We start from the raw sequence: 23,858 nt of genomic DNA, 5'->3' as shown, positions 1-23,858 counted from the left end.
TTTTTTTTCTGGTCTTGCTTACTCCTTATCCTCATAAATCAACATTTTGTATAGTTGGAACTACAGTGTGTGTATACTGCTCTGTGTTCTGCTTTTTAAATTTTAATATGCATCATACAAATCTTTTCATTTAAATGTTGCTGTGGAGTCTTCAAAACCACAATATTAAATGTTGCAGATATTCCAACAGATTGATATAAACTTCAGGTTCTTTTCATTTTTAAAAATATAGTAAAAAACTGCAGTGTTTTCTTTAGAACTAAGCCCGAGAAGCTCTCCCCAGTTTGCTATGTGAAAACCATGCTTCAGTTGCCCTCTTCTGTCTTGTCTAGTTTGGAACCTGACACCTGTTTGATTCTTCTACATAAAATCCTTGTTGGCTGGGTATCTCCAGACCACTGTCCTCAGCAGCCTCCTGCTTCAGCTTTGATTTGACAATTTACACCCTAAACTTGGCCTCGGCCTCTAGATTTAAAAAAAAAGTGGAAAACTGTTTAAAAATTTTGGTCTAAATTATTTTACATGGTTAACTAGAAGTTCATAATGAACAGGTGAATTCTAGAAATCTAAAGTTTTTTGGGATGGGGAGACTTAATTTACTAAATATCATAATGAAGGTATTGTATTAAGCAAAGAATTATAAAATCTCATTTGATCCCAAAGAAAATAAAACCTTAAGAAATAGGTATTATTAATTTTCAGATTTTTTAAGGAAGAAAACACTACCACATTAACATGCTCAAGGACATTATTATTAGAAATTTGAAACCATTTCTATTTTAAACTTCCATTACACTCCTTTGCACTGCTCAAGTATCCCTGTGGATTCCGGATGCATGAATATTTCATTTAACTCTTTATCTCCCACAACAGTGAATAGATATTGATGAATTATAGGAGGAATGAACTTGACTCTGTTAGCTGTATGAGACTTACAGCAGCCATTGCTGTGAACACTACTGAGAGAAATCTTAATTGTCAGTTACTCCATTTTGACATGCTAATCTCCTTTAAGAAGTGCTCCAAATATCTTGCTGGTAGTTGAACACAAGAGGGGTTCAGTAAAATGTTTTCTCTACTTTGGGATATATTTGAAGATTTCCTTAATAAGAGGTTAAAAAAATAAGTTACTTTAAGACTTGGTGTTCAGGATGTGTTTAGTGTTTTTAATTTTTTAAATCCCGTTTGATATTTAGACAATGTGTAGTTGTGGCATGCTACTTTGTGCCAGGTACGGTGTTGACTCTCACTTGTGTTACTCTGAGAGGATAACTTTTCTCCAGGGTGTGGGCTGCTTCACTGTTGTCCCTCAACTCCTGACAAGGAGGAGGGCAGAGGTGGGGTCAGACCCTCATGGGAAGAGAACAGAATGAAAATCAGCTAGTAGACAGCAGTGACAAGGATGGTGCTGGCATTTCTAATCGAATATTTTGTTCATGGGATATCTCAGAGGATTTGGGAGGTCTGTCAAGATGTCGAACAAGTATCTAAATACTGAGAAATAAAGCATCCATTATTGGCATTTGGGCGTGAAGTGGCAGTTTATGAACACAGGAACTGGCAAGGGCCCAGTGGGTGAAATTAGAATATAAGGTATGGGAAGAACTGGCAGCAAAGAGTAAACCATAGGAAAAAAAAAGGAGCAGAAAATAATAAACAAAGCACAAGAAAATACATACAAGTAAAAAGATAAAGCCCCAAAGACAGTAGCTATGATAATAAATTTAAATAGATTATTGGGCTGGGAATAACATCCTAAACACAAGAGTGAGGGCAGAAATGATCACATAACCTACTGACTTACTATAGAAAATTTTAAAACTTTTGCAAATAAGTTCCCCTGTTATATTCAAACTTTTAATGCAAAATTAAACTAGGAAGAAAAAGATTTACAATAAATACGAAAAATATGGGAAGACATTATAACAATAAGAAAAGGACAAACATAGTGGTTGAGAAAGTCAAGAGCATGTAGAGAAGCAATTCACTAAAAGGAGAGGAACCAATAGCCAATATATATATGGGGATATGTTTTTCTACACTAGTGGGGTTGCCTATTGTTTTCTGTCTATTGTTTCCTTTTGGGGAAACATGCCTCCTCTACTCCACAGGGTCCTGCACCAACTGTGCCCCTCTTCACACAAACTAGGTCAATTGACATTCTTTCCAGAGAAAAATCAAGGCTGAGTTGTTCAAACAGCAGCACCTTCAAGAAACTCCATTAGTTCATGCTTCCAGTATTACCCAGTTTCAACTGAGACCAGAGTGTTCCATTGTATTTTCAGTGTTGCAAGCTACCCAGTATTCTTTCTAAAAAATCCCTTTTTGTTTGAGTTAACCAGGACCTATGTAGGATGATTGGAATGAAATAAATCTAATATAGAAAATAAGGAAAAATTAAAAGTAAGGCAAGAAGACACTACTTTCTCTATAAATATTAAAATTAAATAATAGCCAGGAGTAATTATGATCAAGAGGACAAGAAAATGTACTCACAAACTTCTAGAAACTGCTACAATTTTTCTGGAGGTTAATTTTTTATGATTTCTTCCATGTAGTAGTATTTCTATTAATTTATAGAAATGAAGTTTATAAGTGTTTTTATATAAATATTATGTTATACATAAGTATATATAAATTTGAAAAATTACAAATTAACTGAATGCTTAACACTACAGAAGTGATTAAAAGTTCATTATGTAGCTATATTTTAATGTATTATAATCATTAATATTTTAGAAATGTTTTAGAAAAACATTTACCCGTGTGAGACATATTGCTTATGACATACAGTTAGGGAAAACAAAACAGATTCTAAGATAGGTAGTATGACCTTAATTTGGGGTAAAAAGCATATACTTGCATACAAAAACTGCTAGCAGGAAATATGAGACTATGTTAATGATTTTTTTTCTTTTCTGCTTACTTTTAAAATTTAATTTTTTTCCAAAAAGGAACAAGTTTTATTTTTTAAATCAGAATAAATTACATAACTCAAAATTAATGGGTATAAGGATATCCATATTTCATCTAATAAGCATGTGTTTTGTGGTCAGATAGATCAGAGTTTGAATCCAAGTACTACCCCTAACTTTACCTCTTTGGTCTTAGTTTTCTCATCTCTAAAATGGGGATATTAATAGCACCAACCTCATAAGTTGATAAAATGAGATAATGAGCTAGTCTTTTTGCCTAGCATCTAGTAAGTTCTCAAAAAATTTTAGCAGCTCTTATTTATTATGGTGGCTTTCTCATCTTGAGATAATTAAAACTATTTGGTATGTTGAATATTTGGTCTTTATTTCTCAATTCCCTGGCTACAGTTTTTAGTTAATGTCAATGAAGTGTTTTGAAAATGTGTCAGTTCTCCGATAATAAATCCTGTGATAGCATTTAGCACAAGTACAAACAAAGGCTTCAGCTTCCCCTGTGGGTACAGCACAGTAATCATGGCATCAACAGCAACATGCTTCTTGATTAGATCAATTAATTCAGGCAGACAAGATATTTATTTTGCATTTTTCAATTTTTATGCTCCCTGGTGACTTCCTGTTTTTAGTGCTTGCCATTACTCTACGTTTTCTTTCATCTGGACTACCGAATGGTGTAATGAACTTAAAATTACACATATAAGAATAATTTATCCAACACCAACTCACAATTAAAATCATGATCTATAAGAGATGAAAGAATAAGGTACTAAAAAAGGTGAGAAAACATTGTCGCTCTACATTACTTTTCAAAACCTTCTTTAATACTTAAAACTATTATCCAGTTATAAATTAGAGATTGGGAAGGTTGAACAGTTTTTCATACTAATTAGCCATTTGAATTTTTCTTCTTAATTTTGATTCATGTCATTGCTTGTTTTTATTGTACCTCTCTCCCGTTCACCTTTCTGTATCACGCCCCCCACCCGCCTCTTGCAAAAAGGAGATTGCATCATAAGAACACAGAAGTATCTCTTACAACTCAACAGCAAAAATTCACCTAAGTATCACAAAGGTCTGGAACCAGGAACCGGCCAGAGAGAATAGATTTTAAATGTTAATAGGGAAGTCCATCAGGGAGTACAGTCTATCATAGCCTCTTTCTAGCCTTTGCAACTGGTCAGGACATGTGGAGAGAGAAAATTCTACCACTGTAATTGAAGATCAGCTGATATACACCCCCTAACCACTGAAATCTGGGAGATGGATTTTTAGCAAGTGGTGCTGGCACTGAACCATAGCCACTTCTCTGCCATCCAGTGAGCTGTGCCCTCTCCAACAAATCTGCCTCAGTACTTGGGGGGACCTCTTCTTTGGGTGCTATTTCAGCTGTAGGGATAGGGACTGCTCCTAATAACTGTTATCCCCAGATTCCTTAGAGTTTTCTTTACTTCTTACAGGCCAATCCCTCATTGTTACAATCCCAATTATACACAATTTAAAAAATTATTTCCTGTTCAAATCACTGGATGTCTTCTGTCTCTTGAAGACACTAAGTTATATACCCCATTCTAGTTGAAGCCACCCTAAAGGTCGTATTTCTCACACTTTAAAAAATCAATTACCTTTTTTTTAAACCGTTTTGACATTTTGGTTCCTAATATTGTTATTTATGCTAATATTATAAATCGTTAATGCAGCAAAAAAATGCTGCCTGCCGTTTCAGTAAACAACGAATATTGCCATCATCAAGCTATCAGCCACTGTGGCCACCCTGAAAGGTGCACCCTGAGAGGAAATCAGGATGCAGGATACTGGTCCTAGATAGTTAAGATGCATATCAAAGGAATAATTTCAATGAGCCCAGACTCTTGCATCTTTCCATACTAGAAAAGCACTAAAATCATTAACTTGAGATGTCTGTCTTTTCTGTGATTAGCAGTAATCTTTGATGTTCAACTGCACGTTTGTTTGTTTTTTTCCAACAAAAACTCCTATATATCCTGTCTCCTCCCTCTCCTGTTTGAAACAGCTCCTCAGGGCTCTATGAGAGGCTGTCTCCCAGGCTACAGTCCTCAGTAAGGTCCCCAAATAAAACATAACTTGCAACTTTTAGGTTGTGCATTTTTTTTCAGTCAACATTAACTACTATGATCTTTGCCTTTTTGATCACATCAGGATTTCTCATTGGCATTACTGGGATTTTGAACCAATATTTCTTTATTATGAGGGGCTTCCCTGTGCACTGTAGCTTGTTTAGCAGCTTCCCTGGCTGGATGGGGCACTAGATGACAATAGCATTCCCCCCGCCAAGGTGTAACAGCCAAAAATGTCCCCAGACATTGCCAAGTGTCCCGTGGGGGGAGGCAAAATCACCTCTAGCTGAGAATCATTGAATTAGATAGTTTCCTCCATTAAAAAAGTATAGTCTTTCATACATTTGGAATATAGTTCAGATTTTGGAATGAAAGCAGAAGCTTATTTCATTTTTCTCCTGCATATAGAAGCCACTGTTCCAGCATAGATTATTGAGCAATGCTTCCTTCTCCAGTGACTTAAAATACTGCCTTTATCTTTTATTCCTTATGCATATTATTTTATGTTTTAGAACTATTTTTTTCTATCCCATTAACCTTTCATTCATTTCTAAAATGCTTTAATTATTTTAGCTCTACAATACACTTCAAAATATCTGAGAAGATTGGGTCCCTATAACAACCCTTCTTTTTTAAATTTTACATACCTATTCTTACCAATTTACACTTCCAAATGAGCATTTAAATGGTTTTGTGAAGGTCTTTAAAAGTTTTCTTTATATTTCGAATGAATTGCATTAAACCTATTAATCATAATAAAAAGAATTGACATTATTTTTAAAAAGTCACTTCTTATTGTAGGAGTGTGGTCATTTATTCATATCTCCCTTATGCACGTCAGTGAATCTTTGTAGTTTTCTTTGTAAAACTGCTGTATGTTTCTTGTGCAGTTTATTCCTTGGTATTTTCTCTTGATATGAGGAGTAAGGTTACTTGTTTCAATGTTTTCTGTTTGTTGCTAGTTTAAAGGAAAGTTATAGATTGTCACCTATTTACTGTGTATCTGACAACTTGACTGAATTCTTATAAATCACATATTTTTCAGTTAATCTTCTTGAGTGATCAAATCTATTTCAATGCAAAAATTTTCGAAATGGAAAATTTCCATGAAATTATTATCTCCTCACAAAAGTTATTGTCTCCTTTATAATTTTATGAGAATTTAATTTTTTCATCTCATTCAAATCTTCTCAGAAAGAAGTACTGGAAGGCACATTTTAGAAAGAGATGAGGCAGTTGTTCTTCCTAGACATAAAACACAATGCAGTGTATTTCCCTCTTTTTTCTCCCTTCTTGATATCATAGGACCAAGTCCCAGGATACAATTTTTGGAAGATAGGAAGGCAATGTCACTTCAGTTTGGTTCAGCAAACACTGTCAAACATATTTCATGCTTCAAACTTGATCTTAGGTCTGGGAAGAAAAGAAAATAAACCAGTCCTAGTTTTTCATTCTAAAGGAATTTCTTGCTCAAGGGTAAAGAAGACACATAGATAATTTCAAAATTATGTGGTGCTTGCTATGAAAGTGAAATGCTCAAGATGTGGTTGGTGAAAGAGCTTAAATGAGGGACCGTTAAGCCAGCCCAAGAGGAAGAATGGATGGAGATCATTGAAAGATCTTCCAAATAAAATTGCATCTAAAATTGCTGGATAAGAATGATTTAGCCCAGTTAACTATGTATGGAGTAAGGATTCGATGGGGGAGTAGTTGTGACAGAAGGTGCAACATAAACAAGTTCATAAATTTACGTGATTGGGGAGCAGAGAATAATTATGATCCAGAATTGCTAAGGTTCAAGGCAAGGAGTAATGGACATGAGGCTTGAAGGGGTAGGTAGGGTTCATATCTTAAAGATTTTTACACCAGGCTAAAGTGCTTGGACTTACTTTTGTGGGAAATATGGGAACTACATGTGAGTCAATACTGTCAGATTTGACTTTTTTTTTTTTTTTTTTTTTGCAGTACGCGGGCCTCTCACTGTTGTGGCCTCTCCCGCCGTGGAGCACAGGCTCCGGACACACAGGCCCAGCGGCCATGGCTCACGGGCCCAGCCGCTCCGCGGCATGTGGGATCTTCCAGGACCGGGGCACAAACCCGTGTCCCCTGCATCGGCAGGCGGACTCTCAACCACTGCGCCACCAGGGAAGCCCAGATTTGACTTTTATAGGTCGAGCAGAGTGGTGATGCTATGAAGGATGGATTCATGGATGTGAGGTGGTCTAGATGCAAGAAAACAGGAGGTTATTACATTAAGAAGGAGATTATTACAAATTGAACTGGGTTATACCAGCAAAGGTGTGGATTAAGGGAGGGATTTTAGAAACTGGCAATATTTCACTAATTGGATATTGTAATGGGGTTCTAGTGTGTGAGTTTAGCTAATCTGGAACTATGTGTCGCATAATTCCCTTCCTTGAATAGTTCCAGGTTAGCATGAACCATGTGAAACATTCTGTGTAAGATCCGGAAGGCAGATGTGAAGCAGTAGTAATGTTGTTTTCATGCTGGGAATATCAGTGGGGGCCCTGGGCACAGTTGCAGCTCAAATACACTATTACTGATAAGCTGGCTCAATTTACTGGCTTGAGCAGCTGCTGTGCCCACAGCCCCTCCAGTTCCCACTGGATTTCCTTCAGCTCTTCCTAAGCCAGACCCAGCATCAGATGCAGAAGGAACTGCCATACATAAACTGTTTAAATAGCTCCCACAATTCCTAGGGTCAAATGCTAATATAAATCCATATTCTCTATCATTCCTAGTGGTTCTATTCTTCTGATCAAATCTTCACTGATACAGGTATAGTGAGTGATGGAGTGGAAGGAGTGTACAAACTCACCAGGTTTCTGTTTGGGGTCATTCAGTGATAATGTAGAATGCATTGTTATAGAGGATACATGGGAGGAATAAACCTGGAGTTAGTATGTAAACAAAAATAATCAGCTTTGAAATGTTGGGTTTGATTTGTATGAAACATCTATGTAGTGATGTCCAGCTGTTATAGTAGACAGTTGGTTATATTAAGCCCAGAGGAGCGATCAAAGGTAGTGACAATATACTGAAGTCATTATTGTATAGGGGGTAGGTAAAACCATGATAATTTATGAGGTCGCCTAGAGAAACTGGTAGAAGGAAAAGTGGAGAGGGCAAAGTACAGAATCTTTGGGAAAACACCAATATTTAATATGTGAACTGGGGAGAAATAGACAATAAGAAGATAGAGCATCAATGGTTTTAAAAAGTAATAGAAAAAATGGGGGGGAAGAATATAATGGAAGCTAATAATTTTAAAAGATTTAAGAAGCAAAGTCCACTATATCGTTTGTGGCAAAGAGGTTCTTTGGATGTTAACATGGAGATTACTGGCAGTTTCCATGGAACAGCAGGAGTACAAGCCAAATCACTATGAATTAAGCACTGAAGAATGAGTATGTAAGTGAAATGATAGTTGAGAAGGGAACAGAAAACTTGATTAGTATCTGGAGGTAGATATGGAATCAAGGGAGTCCTTTCTTTACGGATGAGAGGTACAAATATTCCAAGAGGAATGATCAGTGGAATGAAGACAGTGAAGCTGTAGGAAAGGTGTTACAATTGATAAAGCAAACAACCTCGGTAAACACAAGGGGACTGTGGTCAAGAGCCATAGGAAAGGGTTGATCTGAAGAGAAAAAAGACGTTTGTAAAACTAGAGGGGATAATGACATAATATTTGCAATGGCAGGTTGTAAGCAGGGAGGTTTATCTATTTTCTTGACCAGAACAAAGCTATCTCCTGAAGGTGAATGGGAAAGGGGCATGGTGGGGACAAGAGAGAACTGAAGTTTTGGAATAGTCACTTGGGGAAATGGGGAGATAAGCCTGGTGTGGAATTTGGTTTTTGGCGGATCATATAAGGAAACTATGTTAGGAAAGAAAAGCTTTTGGCCTGGGAATGTCTTGCTTTGGGAAGGCATCATCTCTGAAGAGCAAAGAAGGCTATGAAGGGGCAAGTGGAGAAGTAGGTGGTCTAAAATGATGCCCACCTCAACAGGGAGTTTGGGATTGACATGGACACACTGCTATATTTAAAATGGATAACCAACAAGGACCTACTGTATAGCACAGGAAACTCTTCTCAATACTCTGTAATAACCTAAATGGGAAAAGAATTTGAAAAAGAATAGATACATGCATGTGTATGTGTATAACTGAACCACTCTGCTGTACACCTGAAACTAACACAACATTGTTAATCAACTATACTCCAATATAAAATAAATATTTTTTAAAAAGTAAAAAATTTTTTTTAAAGTAAAAAATAAAATAAAATGATGCCCACCTCAACAGGAAGAGAGACAATGATTCTGCTGTTGGGAGTAATTTTTTTTTTTTTTTTTGGGCCTTGTAACATGGCTTGCGGGATCTCAGTTCCCTGACCAGGAGTCGAACTTGTGCCCCCTGCAGTAGAAGCATGGAGTCCTGATTACTGGACCTCCAGGGAATTCCTGGGAGTAATTTTTAAAAGTGGTAAACATAAAATGGACCAAAAAAGGTTGTGAGGCAGATGGCAGGATAATAGATGTTTTTGCAGGAAAGCCTTGTGAGAGGCAAAGCAAATTGTGGTATAGTGTATTTGGTCCTTAGAATTTTCTTATGTGTGCTAACATGTGTTCCTCTGTAGTTATGTAGAGCACAACTATAGTCATTTATTAGCTCATTCTACAAACTCACTGAGAATCTACAGTATGTCAGGCCTGGGTTAGGCACAGAGGATACAACAGTGACAGATACGGACTCTCTTTAGGAGGATGTAGTCTAGTGTGGAATACAAAAAGGAAATCAGAATAAGCTGAGAGCAACATATGGATGCTTGTGTGGTGCCTCACTTGGCTATGCCTGAATGAGTACTTTAGACATTTACACAAATCTTTATCAGTCACATTCTCAAATTAACCTGTATCTCTGGTAGGACAGGGAAACCAGGGAATGGAAATCAAAACAGGACAGGAAAAAAGCAAAAACAGCACTGTCATTTTCAAAAAGTTTTGCATAAAGTACACATTCCAGGAGTTTACCTGTAACCCCAGACACACTCCTAGAATGTGTACTTCATGTACTTGCCGTGTTACAGGTACACTGTTGTGGCCAGTGACAGATAGTGTAAAAAAAAAAAAAATCACCTTTTATTTATTATCGTCAGCTTTCCTTGATCATGAGTTTGTTCTGGAATTTAAAAAAAAACAAAACTCAATTCCAATCAAACCAAAATTAATAATTGTGCTTTCCTGTTGGAAACATTGATACAAACGCTGTCATTGCTATGCTGTAGTCCAGCCTCTTAAGAGCTAGTCAGTTAAATGGATTCTCAATTAAGATTCCTTCTGAGATTTATTACCACAGTCTAGTTAATTACTAAATAACTTAACATCCATCTAACTCAGAACCCATATATTAGATGTTCCAAGTTGCTAAATAGTTTACTCTAATTAGAAATCTCAGGAGAGCCCCAGAACTGTCTTATAATGGCATGCCTTAATGCATGGCATGTTACTTCAACCTGGAATATCTTTCTCCCTTTCTTCATCTGTCTTTATTCTACTTGTCCTCCAAGATTCACTTCAGAGATCATATCCTTCAAAACACCTTGCCAGAAACTCCTCCCAGGCTGGGCTAAATCCCTCTGTTACTTATTTCTATCTTACCACATCACGTGGAAATAATCTACCACGTTTGTCACACCCAAATTTTCAGGATTAGGATTCTATATCTCTAGGAAAAATCATTGTCCTTGACTGTTAGTAGGTTTAGCACATATTTTTATACTATTGTATTCCATTTTATTTAGATAATGAATAGTAAACTGCAGTGAAAACTTCCTTGTAACTAGATATCCTTATTCATGTAGGAGACATTTTACCATTAACTCAACAAACATTTATTCATCAACTACCATGTGCCAAGCACAAGTTGTTGAGAATTCAACGAGTTAGAATATAGCAGATGTAGTCCCTGCCCTCTCAGAGTTCATGGTATACAGAAGCTAGGGGCTAGATGCCTCTATATAATGTAGGTATAAGAGTTACCATAAAGGTTTGTACAATGGCCCTGTTACCTCTTCCATATAATCTGTCTACTTCCATATTTATTGAAGCCCATAGAATATTAAAGATAATTTTTAAAGTGGGGTGACAGGACTTCCCTGGTGGCACAGTGGTTAAGAATCCGCCTGCCAGTGCAGGAGACATGGGTTCAAGCCCATGCACTGCAACTACTGAGCCTGTGTTCTAGAACCCGTGAGCCACAACTACTGAAGCCCACGTGCCTAGAGCCTGTGCTCTACAACAAGAGAAGCCACCGCAATGAGAAGCCCACGCACCGCAACGAAGAGTAGCCCCCGCTCGATGCAACTGGAGAAAGCCTGCACACAGCAGTGAAGACCCAACGCAGCCATAAATAAATAAATTTATTTAAAAATATAAATAAATAAAACTCTCTCTGTTATAAAGGAAAATTAAAAAAAATAAAGTGGGGTGGCAAACTATGCTAGTTATAGTTGTGAATTTGTGTGGTTTGCTTCACATAGGAAATATATGTAAAGAAACTGGGCACAAATTGGAAAACTTTAGAAGGCATGAGTCCAAACTCCTCCTTTTACACATTTTTGAACTGAGACCAGGGGATGAGATATAACTTGTCTGAGATCACAAGGTGGGTTAGTGTAGGAGCCAGTGAATATTTTAGTTCTAGTTCTTTCTGGTGCTCTTTATTTTTGGAATGTTGCTTATGAATCATATTTTTCGACTTGATGTTGTAAGTATAACTGTTATGAAAAAAAGATGACTTTTCTCCCAGGATGGAAACATGAACATCTTAGAACTTCCCAAAACATTCATTCAATAAATACATGTTGAGTATTAGCCATGAGTCTGTCTGTTATATGAATCTATATATTATACTTCCTGCCCGGGTTGTGCTTAGCATTTCCTAATTTCATCTAAAAGTTCATGTACCAATTATTATAATTAACAATATTTCAATTCCAAATGCTCTCAAGAATAATTTTTTAAACACGCAAAACTTAAATGATGAATTAATGGTTCAGCTCTACACCTTAAATCAAAATGAGAAAAGAGGAGACTTAAAGAGTGGCTATAATAAAAAGATATACAGTTGACCCTTAGAACAGCCTGGGTTTGAACTGTGTGGGTCCACTTAAACACGGATTTTTTTTCACTAAATATGGACTGCGGACTTCCCTGGTGGCTCAGTGGTTAAGAATCTGCCTGCCAGTGCAGGAGACACGGGTTCGAGCCCTGGTCTGGGAAAATCCCACACGCCACAGAGCAATTAAGCCCGTGTGCCACAACTACTGAAGCCCACACGCCTAGAGCCCAGGCTCCACAGCAAGAGAAGCCACAGCAATGAGAAGTCTGCCCATCACAACGAAGAGTAGCCCCCACTCACCGCAAGTAGAGAAAGCCCATGCGCAGGAAGACCCAATGCAGCCAAAGATAGATTAATTAATTTTTAAAAATTAAAAAAAGAAATATTAAGAAAATATAAATATGGACTGGACTACAGTACTGCACGATCCACGGTTGGTTGAAACTGTGGATGCAGGAATCGAATACCAGTGGCCGGCTATAAAGTTATACTTAAATTTTTGACTGCACAGAGTGGGCGCCTGCCCTGAGTTGTTCAAGTGTCAACTGTACTGTAAATTGTAGGTTCAGCCTCCAATGATGAACAAGTTAATAAAACACAGAGATAAAACATAAGGCTGAGAAATATTCTGAAACAAAACCTCATCACTTTAATGGTATATGAAAACTGAAGCTTCAGCTTCAAAGCGAATAACTATTGAGAACCTATTTTATGGCAGGCACTGAGATAAGTACCTTATTACACCTTGTTTAATCCTCACAATAGCAATATAGGGTTAACATTTTTATTGCCATACACTGCCATATAGTTCACAGATCCAGAAATTAAAGGGCTCAAAGAAATTGTCTAACTTGTTCAGCTTACACACTATCCAGAACCAGGATTCAACCCAGGTTTGCTTGACTAAAGTCTACCTGTTCCCATTTGAATCCTTATATTTCTCATTAGAGAGACTGACTTATTTTCAAAAGTGGCATGTTTTATGTCAAATTATCAAAAAATTTTCGGTAGAAGAAATATAGGGTACCCAAAACCATGAAAATAAAAATTTCACTTGGACAAACACACACATGTATGTGAGTGTTCAAATATATATAATCTTGAATCCTGATAACCCAAAAATTTCCTAAAAGAAGGAATTATTTCACAACAGTAAAATTTATTAGGAGAAATGACTCCTATGTAATTTTATCTTGGGCTGTTATTGAGAATAATAGCTTTATGAAACATAGTGACTTGATGTTACAAAATTGTAAATCATTTTATCATTTTATTTGGGAAATAGAAAATGTACTTATAGTTGGTTGAGGACTTAGAAATCGATTTATTTAAAGTTTGGTAGAATTCATAATTTTCCAGAGTGACAGACAACCTCTTTTAAAGAGTGGTATTTCTAGATAGATTGTCTGTGATGTGTATTTTTAAAGTATGGACTATGAGATTTGGCCTAAACACATATTTGGCCTTAAAAGAAAAGATGTATAATACCCTGAGAAGAAGCAGGAATTGTACCAATAGAAAACCTTAGCAACATCAGGAACTTTTGGAGGAAGACATCACTGACATGATTTTCCCCTAGGAGTTCTAATGATGTGACCTGCAGATCACAGCCCTAAACCACCATTGGCAGGAGGAGGTGCCCCTTCCTGAAACAAATTTGGGCAGTGATGAGTGACGTGCGCATGCACAAAGAAAAGTGTCCAAATAAAATTATTTCTTTTTTAATCTGTGTCACCTATACACTGCTTAAAACTCTCATATAAATAGGTAGGAATAAGTTTTTCCTTAAAAAACTGAAAATCAAGTTACCATATGATCCAGCAATCCTACTCCTGGGCGTATATCCAGAAAAGTTGAAAACTCTATTTTGAAAAGATACATGCACCCCAATGTTCATAGTAGCACAATTTACAATAGCCAAGACATGGAAGCAGCCTAAGTGGTCATTGACAAATGAATGGATAAAGAAGATGTGGTATATATACAGAATGGAATAGGAATCAGCCATAAGAAAGCATGAAATAATGCCATTTGCAGCGACATAGATGGACCTAGAGATTATCCTGCTAAGTGAAGTAAGTCAGACAGAGAAAGACAAATATCATAGGATATCGCTTATATGTGGAATCTAAAAATAATGGTACAAATGAATTTATTTACAAAACAGAAATAGCTCACAGACATAGAAAACAAACTATGGTTACCAAAGGGAAAAGTCGGGGGGAGGAATAAATGAGGAGTTTGGGATTAACAGATACACACTTCAATATATAAAATAGATAAGCAACAAGGACCTACTGTACAGTTTTATATGTAAAACTGAATTACTTTGCTGTACACCAGAAACTAACACAACATTGTAAATCAACTATACTTCTAATTTAAAAAAAAGGTAGGAATAAGATATGGAAATACAGTGTGTAAACACAGCTATTTACTCACTTCAGCTCAAATGTTCCAAAGAGTGTATTTTTATCTGTTTTCTGTAACTTAACTAATCTTTAACTGTAGCCACTGTTAATCCTGGTAATTTTAGGACCGGAGTATAGGACCCAGTAGGAGGCAAGAATCTCACCAACAGAAGACCTTAGCACCATCAAGCACTTCTGCATTTAAGGTTTAAACAATCTCTATTTCTCGGTGAAGAGGGTAAATATTCAGTCAATTCAAAGTACACACACTCTACTATGGATACTCCCACTTCTATCTAGGAGGGAAGGGGGAGATCTGACCACAGGTATAGTGATGGAGGTGTTTGTTTCTGTTCTGTCTGAGCTAGTTGATTTGGCTCATCCTCTGTATCTCTGGCACTGGCCTTTTTTACTACCACATTTGATGATAATAAAACTGGCAATTCCTAGCATATGGGCCTATGCCAGTACCAGTGCCCAGATCTGCCTTTGCTTTGGTTTATAGGGTCCACAAAGCTGCACCTGATTATCTCAACCACAGGATTCCAGATCCACCTGCTTCTCAGCACTTCTGCAGCTCCCTGGTGATGCTTGGATTTTCCTCTTGGATATTCTACCTGCCTCATATAGTCTATGAGCAATTTATAATGCTAACTCACCTAACAATCTAAACAACTCTCTGCCCTTACTGTCTACCACGGGATGAAGGGCTTTTCTGAAAGGTTGATGGTCCCTTTCCCAGGATATGTCTCAGGGAAGCCCAACACCTTCCCTAACCACTGCATTACCCAGCCCATGCTGGGCCAAGATCTTGGGTAGTTAGGAGTTGAATTACTTAATGTTCGTTCTGTTTCCTTTTATCGTAAATATAAAATTTTAAAATGCTGCATCATGATAAAGATTATAACTACTATAGATTTTATTGGAAATCATTTTTATACCTTCTCCTTAAAATTTGCCCATGCTACATTTCTATTTCATATGCGAGATAGTACATAAACTATTTTATATCAAATAAGTTAATTTCAAATAATATTTATAGTTCATAAAATGCACATGATATCTGAACATCCACTTATAAAAGGGACATTATAAGAAAAAGGAACTAGAGAGCAAAGGTCAAAAAGGATTCAGGGAGAGTGAATAAAAATTTTCAGTATTATAAAATGAGAAAATTTGATGCTATCCTGCTCTGTCTAATGGGTTATATTGATGGAGTTTTACCTATACTATCTTTTCATGAGTAAGCATCCCACCTAACAACATGTGCTATTTTATTCCCCTGTTGGCCATATTGTGATTTTTATTAGGCTACATCTGTATGACACATTCAGGATAAATCTGAGAATAAAAGACAAATGAATTGAATGAGGCTATTTATGGAACATAATCAAGAGCTTGCTGAATCTGAAAAGATAAACAGTACACTGATAATATCTAGAACAGCTACATATTTCATGTACCAACAATTGTCTCTCACAAATCGGTTTAGGTGTGAAGGGTAGCTGCAAAGTTAAATTATAAAGCTAAACAGAATTCCAAATGCCCCATTGATCACCAAATTAACACCAAATTCAATTTCCCCCAAAAGTTGTAATTCATTTTAATGCATTTAATTGCTGGGTTTTATCCATTATTAATTACTTCTAGTAAACCTGCCTTCACAAATGAGGAAGACTGTGCCTTAATTCTACTAAGTAGCAGCAGAAAGGTACACTCATTATCTGTGTCTACAAACTAAACAAAGAGATTTTGATTATCATTGTGAGTCAAATCCAGATATGCTACAAAATAGAGCAAGTTATAGCTCTTCATAACTGAGTATACACAGCTCTTCATTCTTCTATCACCTTGGAAAATATCTGCAAAGTGTACACATTATCTTGCAAAGGGGCACAATATCATCTGTGGGTTGAGGCAGAAGAGGGGTGATGTCAGGAGATACTGGCTACATCAGCAGTTAGCTTTTGGACACAACCTAGGTGCAGCCTGTTTCGATAAATGGCATGTTAAGAATGTGAACTAAATACTATTATGAACATCTGTTTCTTTAAGGGTAGTCTAAAATGCCACCTTTGAGAAATGAGTGTTACGTTGCTGTGGTTGAAAAGCAGATACTTTAATAAAGTGTATACTTTGAACAATACAGCAGTTCAGGCAAGACTGTGGACTCAGCTAATATGAGAAACCTTGCTACCAACACTTAGAAAAGCTGGATAAAATGTAACTTCAAAGAGCTGAATAGCTGAGCTCAAAAGAAAAAAGTGGGGGTGGGTCACTAATTGTCAGAAAAGAAGAGGAACTGAAAATAAGAGTGGAAAATACATGAGCGGAAATGGTGGCTTCCCAGGGCATGGGACCTGGTTATTAATGCTTCTGTGAGGTCAGGAGAGGCTTTGGGTCCAGCCAGGCGAGAAGTTGAAATTTCACTCTAATATGATTGAAAAGCAAGGTAATATGGGATTTTAGAGAAAGGTTCGTTAATTCTGATGGATACCATATATATCCAGTGGCTTTTGTGTACGAAAAATTCAGAGAGGAAATGACATGAAACTGACCCTTGACAGATTAAACAGGACTTCTATAAGAAAATAAAGAGAACAAGACATTCCCAGGAGAGGAAAATTCTACCTGTAAGCAAAGAAGCATCAAGCAATTGGGAAACTCTTTAGGGAAGAGTTTCAAAAAGGGAAACTCTTTAAGACGGAGTGTCTCTAAGGCACTGATGGTTCTGACATTTTGGGGGAACTATGATGTCATGCTGAAATTGTGTGTCTATAATGGTATATGAAAACTGTAAGGGTTCTGTTATTTTTTTCTACTCCACCAAATTAAATAATTTAATCCTTTCTTATCATTTCAAACAAATAGAACATTTCCATTCAGAAGATTAATTTTTGTTTACTCCCCCAAAGTCCTTTTGCTCGTCTTTACTATATGCTTCTTCACATGTAACATAACATTTAATCCTCATGTGAGCCCTATGATGAAGCACATGTTATCCTATTTTAGAGATGCATAAGCTATAGCTCTACTACCCAGTGGTTTGCTGTTATTTTCAGCTCTCTGCTGATATCTGATGGATATTTCAGTTTTAGAACATAACTATTCCTTCCTGATACATGGTGAAATATTTTATTGACGTTTTATTGAGAATGAAATAGATTCTCATCTCTATCAGCTGAGACAAGTCTCCCATGAACAGTTTGACCTTACAAGAAGGCAAAATAAGCATCTGTTTAGAGCCTCCCCAGAGTGACGTGCATCATCATCAAACTCTACCTCTGGAGGGAACACATATAGAGAAGGAATGTCATTGATTACTATTTCTGCCAAGTATAAATAACTATTACTAGCCTGAATAAACAAAGTCATATAAAGATTAATAATTTAAACTTGCTGTTCTTATCCCAATCCACATTCAAGACCTCCTTACACAACAACCACAATAACACTTCAATAAGTATTTCCAGGTATTCACCAAAAGGAGCTTATACGTCCATCAACAGACTGTCTACTACAAGTTACAAGTTGACCTCCACTATGTTATTTTTCTCCTAACCTAGTTCCAGTTACTTCTTCTACTTCATTGATTATCTTTCTTTCTAATAGGAATAATAACTAATATAATATATGTTGAGAACTGTCAAGTAATTACTCATATCCTATTTTCAGATGAGAGCACTAAGGTGCAAAATACTTAAGTTTCATGGCCACGGCCACTGATTCTTTAAGGAGAATACTGAGTTTTGAAAGGCTTTCTCACTCCAAATAGCACTACAAAACATAAGTTTTGGAAGTCATAACAATGCAAATATTGGCCACTGCTTCAGCATCACCTTATGCAGAAACAGAGAAAAAAGAGAAATAAAATCATAATGTATATATATAAAGTATACAATGTGATAATTTGATATATGTAATATTTTATGAAAGGATTCCCTCCATCAAGTTAATTAACGCATCCATCACCTCACACATATACCTTTTTTTTTTTGTACTACTGTCTTAGCAAATTTCAATTATATAATACAGTATTATTAATTATAGTCACCATCTTACACATTAGATCCTCAGAAGTTATTCATATGTATTCATAAAATTTGTATTCTTACAATTCTTTCCTTATTTCCTCCACCTCCAGCCCCTGGCAACCACCATTCTACTCTCTGTTTCTATGACTTTGATTTTTTTCTTTGAGATTCCACGTATAAGTGATACCATGCAGTATTAGTCTTTCTCTGCCTGGTTTATTTCACTTTGCATAATGCCCTCCAGTTTCATTCATGTTGTCACAAACGACAGGATTTCTTTCTTTCATATCTTTAACCATTGATGACCACTTAGGTGGTTTTCACATCTTGGCTATTGTGAATAATACTGCAGTGAACATGAATGTAAATATCTCTTCAATAGCCTGTTTTCATTTCCTTTGGGTATATACCCAGAAGTAGAATTGCTGGATCATATGATAGTTCTATTTTTAATTTGCTGAGTAATCTCCATACTGTTTTCCATAGTGGCTGCACCAACTTACAATCCCACCAACAGCGTACAAGGGTTTCCTTTTATCTATATTCCTCACCAACATTTGTTCTCTTGTCTTTTAGATAATAAACATACTAACAGGTATCAGATGATATCTCATTGTGGTTTTGATTTATATTTCCTTGATGATTAGTGACATTGAGTACCTTTTCACATACCTATTGTTTATTTAGACATTTGTATGGTTATTCAGGTCTTTTGCCCATTTAAAAAAATGGGGTTTTTTTTGCTATTGAGTTATATGGGTTCCTTGTATATTTTAGACATTAACCCCCTTTCAGAGATATGGTTTGCAAACTTTTTCTCCCATTCCATAAACTGTCCTTTTATTTTGTTGATGGTTTCCTTTGCTGTGCGGAAGATTTTAGTTTGATGTAATTCCACTTTTTAAGTTTTGCTTTTGTTGACTTTGTTTTTAGTGTACAGTCCAAGACCAATGTCAAGAAGCTTTCCCCCTGTGTTTTCTTCCAGGAGTTTTATAGTTTCAGGTGTTGTTTCAAATCTTTAATCTATTTAATCCAGTTGAGTTGATTTTTGTGTATGATGTAAGATGGGGGTCCAGTTTCATTCTTTTGCATATGAATATCCAGTTTTCCCAAAACCACTTATTGAAGACGGTATTCTTTCCCCTTTTAGTATCTTTGGCTCTCTAGTCAAATATTAGTTGAACTTATATACATGGGTTTATTTGTGGGACCTCTATTCTGTTCCATTTGTCTATATATCTGTCTTTATGCCAGGACCTTATTGTTTTGATTACTATAGCTTAGTAGTATATTTTGAAATTAAGTAGTGTGATGCCTCAAGGTAATAGTTAATAGAATGTTGACCTACCCTATGATATGACAATAATAAGAGTAAACTTCTATTAAGTGCTTTCTATGTGCCAGTCACAATGTAAAGCCCTATACGTGCTAAGCCTTTTAATCCTTTCAAGAACTCTGGGATACAGAATAAATTTTATCCCTGTTTTAGCAATGAATAAACCTCATTTCAGCTAAAAATTGTAGGAGGTATATTCAAATCCAATTCTGTCTGATACCAGAGTTTATGCTTTTAACCACTTTAATTAATATAAAATCATAGCATGTTTAGCATTAAACATTATTTAAAAGTGTAATTTCAGGCACGTCCAGCATTAATTTTCATTCTCCCTTCCCTAGATTATTTGTAACGCCTTATTCTAATTGGCTACATTTAAATCACTTTGTGATCCATTTTCCGGCTTATACCCTATGCTAATTTATGGCATCCAGCACAGGGCTTGGTTTATAGTAAGCCTAAAAAATAGAGTAAATGAATTAAGGCTGAGAACCTTTTATAATTATTATACCAATTTTTATGAATCTTTGAAGATGATAAAAAGAACTTTATTCAGCACCTACTACATGGTGGTGCTCTGTTAGTTAAGATAACTAACATATCTTCATAAAGATACGAAGAGCGTATATAATCACTGCCCTCATAGTTTCATTCTATGACTGCATGGTCCACTGTGACAGCCAGTAGCCACGTGTGGCTATTGAAGACTCGAAAAGTGGCTTGTCCAAATTGAGACATGCTTTAAGTGTAAAATACACACTGGATTTCAAATATTTAGTCCAAAAAAAAGAATGTAAAACATCTTCATATTTTATTATGTTAATTACATACTAAAATATTTGGATATGTTAAATAAAATTTATTACTAAGATGATTAGATTTTATCATTAAAATTAATTGTACTTGTTTTTTTTTTTGCTTTTTTTTGATATGACTACTAGAAAATGTAAAATTTTATATATAGCTTGCATTATATTTCTGTTATACAATGCTGTTCTAGAGGACAGGAAGAGCATGTTAATGGACGATTGTAGTAAAAGTTTAAATTTCTATGATACAGATATACAAGGACTGTATGGAAACACAAAAGAAGGATTTCCAAATCACAAAAGAGAATTCAGTAAGACTCCCCATAGAAGGTGACATTTGCTTCCTTATCTTCCTACCTTCTTGCTTTCTTTCTAGTTTCCATTTGTACCTAATTCATTTGTACCTGTGTTAATGGAGGCTGTGATTTCCTTCTACAGTACAAAACATCTGGAGTGCTTATGACTGCCTTCACCAGCACAATAGGAGGGCTTTTGATAAGCCTCAGGGCCTTAATGGGGAAAAACAGAATGTCTAGATGAAGAACATCTTGAAAGGTACTCCCTAATTATTTAGCCTTCTCTACAGTTTTTGACTACTTCCTGTATCTCATTATCAAGTGTTTCCCATCAGTATTTTTTTCAAAAATCTTTCTAGTTAAGTGTAAATATATACTTAAGATTGAACAAATCACGAGACTACAGCTGACAAATTCTCACAAAGGGAATGTACTCCTATATCCAGCACCTACATCAAGAAATAGAAAACACCTAGTGTCTTAGAAGCTCCCATGTCTCTCTCAGTCTCTACACCATCAAAAGTAAACAGCTATGTTGACTCAACACCAGAGATTAGTTTTGCCTGTTTTAAACTCTGTATATATGAAATCATGTAATATGTATAACACCCTTGTGTTGACAGTGCTCCAGCAATGGACAACAGCTACATCACACTTCTGTTTAAATAGAAGTGAACAACCAAGAATCACCACACATATAAAAGAGAACAGTATGAAAAGGAAAGAACAAGCAAACAAAGATCCTAAAAAATAAACAAAGATAATTCAGGGGAAAAAAAACTACAGAAAAACCTTTACTCCTTTATTATTTTCAACCTATATATTGCTGGGGATACATATAATACGAAAATTAATGAAATTCTAAATATTACATACAGAGACATCTGTAAGAAATTACAAAACAAGAATAGTATAAAATTGGGACAGTCATAGAACAAGAACTTCTGAAAGATTGAAACAAAATTGCAGAAATAAGAAATAGGAAGGGCTTCCCTGGTTGCGCAGTGGTTGAGGGTCCGCCTGCCAACGCAGGGGACATGGGTTCGTGCCCCGGTACGGGAAGATCCCACGTGCCATGGAGCGGCTGGGCCCGTGAGCCATGGCCGCTGAGCCTGCGCGTCCAGAGCCTGTACTCCACAACAGGAGAGGCCACAACGGGAGAGGCCACAACAGTGAAAGGCCCATGTACCGCAAAAAAAAAAAAAAAAGAAGAAAAAGAAATAGGGAAACTAGAAAATAAATTTAAGAAAATATCCTAGCATGAAACAAAAAGACAAAGCGATAAATTGTATTAGGTCAAAGATCTAATATCCCACTAGTACAATTCCTATGAGAAGAGAACAGGAAAAATTGAGATAAAAAGTGGCTGGAGCCACGTTCCATAGTTGCCAAGACTTGGTGAACTTGGGAGGTAGAGCCATGGGATAGAATAGAAGAATAAGTAACACTGTATCAAGCCTCCCAGTCCTCTAAGGTGATATAAGGTTGGAAACTTTGTGTAAGCCAGTAGAGGTCACAGAAAGTTTGGCAGTCTGTTCTGCATGTTCCAAATGGGACTGAGACTACTGCCCTTGGTGTGATGTGAGGGCAACACTTATCAGTGCTACACTGCAAATCCTAGGCATCCTTTATGAGAGATCTCATTTCAGCTCTGGGTACAAGCTGGAAGTGACTCTTCCTACTAAAAGGTCTTTAAAACCATCCTCTCATCACAACAGTGTACAAGAAAAAGGACTGCTATGCCAGAAAAGACCAGTGGTGAGGGCAAGGGCTGATGGCTTCTGCAGAACATACTGGAGGAAAGCAATTCTCTTTCAAAGTCAGTTAATAAGTACTCAGAATGAAACAAAAACAAACCAAATAAGAAAACACTACTCTAAGCAAACACATAAAAAAAGGACTAAGAACTCATTTTTATGAGCTGGGAAACAATGCAGATGATATTGGACAAAAGAAATTATTCTCATGACTCATATAATGTATTAAAACATTATACAAAACAAATAATGAGTGAAAGAACTTCTTTTACTTTGCATTCATATCAACTGCATTGGTAATTGTTATTTTAGACCCCAGTTTATGTTTTGCTTTTATGTTGGAATTTGGATTTTATCTTCTTATAAACAATGTTTGTATTATTCTTCTTGCAGTTAAAATATGTAAAAATGAGGACTTTTAAATAACTGTTTAGCCTGGCTTTCCTGTTTTGGTAATTTTCAATAGAGAATGAACAGTGTTCACCATCTCTAGTAACTGTGCAGTTGGTTCAGAAGTTCCCTCTGCTTGGCTAACTATCAATTTTTAGAGTTAACTTTAAATTTCCTTCTATCAGAGTCTATCACAAGATTCATATTTGGAAAATTAAATAACTGGAGAAGAGAAATATAAAAGTCATTTTCTTAATGGCCAAAATTATTAAATAATATGAACCTTGTTTGAAAAGGCTTATTAATTCCAAAAAAGAAATCCAAATACTCTTTGTATGCTATAATCCAGTAATGGCATTCTTAAGAATCCTCACATTACTTAAAACTCACATGAAGAAAGCAATTGTTTCAGTGAAAGAAAGGTTAGGACTCAAGGGCTTCAGGGTCACAATTGCCAGTAGTTGCAAAGAAATACAGGTAAGAAATGCAAATTTGATTTCCTAATTATTCAGTGTTATAGCTGATTTAAGTTAGGAAATTTGCAGGAGAAATGTCTATGCTTAAGAAGCATCTGGGCCCTCTTCTTCCTCGTTTTCTTGGGCTCCCATTCCTTTGATAGACAGCTAATGAGGCCTGACCTGCCCTGCCCTTTA

The sequence above is a fragment of the Phocoena sinus genome, chromosome 6 (assembly GCF_008692025.1).
Source record: "Phocoena sinus isolate mPhoSin1 chromosome 6, mPhoSin1.pri, whole genome shotgun sequence".
NCBI lineage: Eukaryota > Metazoa > Chordata > Mammalia > Artiodactyla > Phocoenidae > Phocoena > Phocoena sinus.
Note: the sequence above shows the minus strand (reverse complement) of the source record.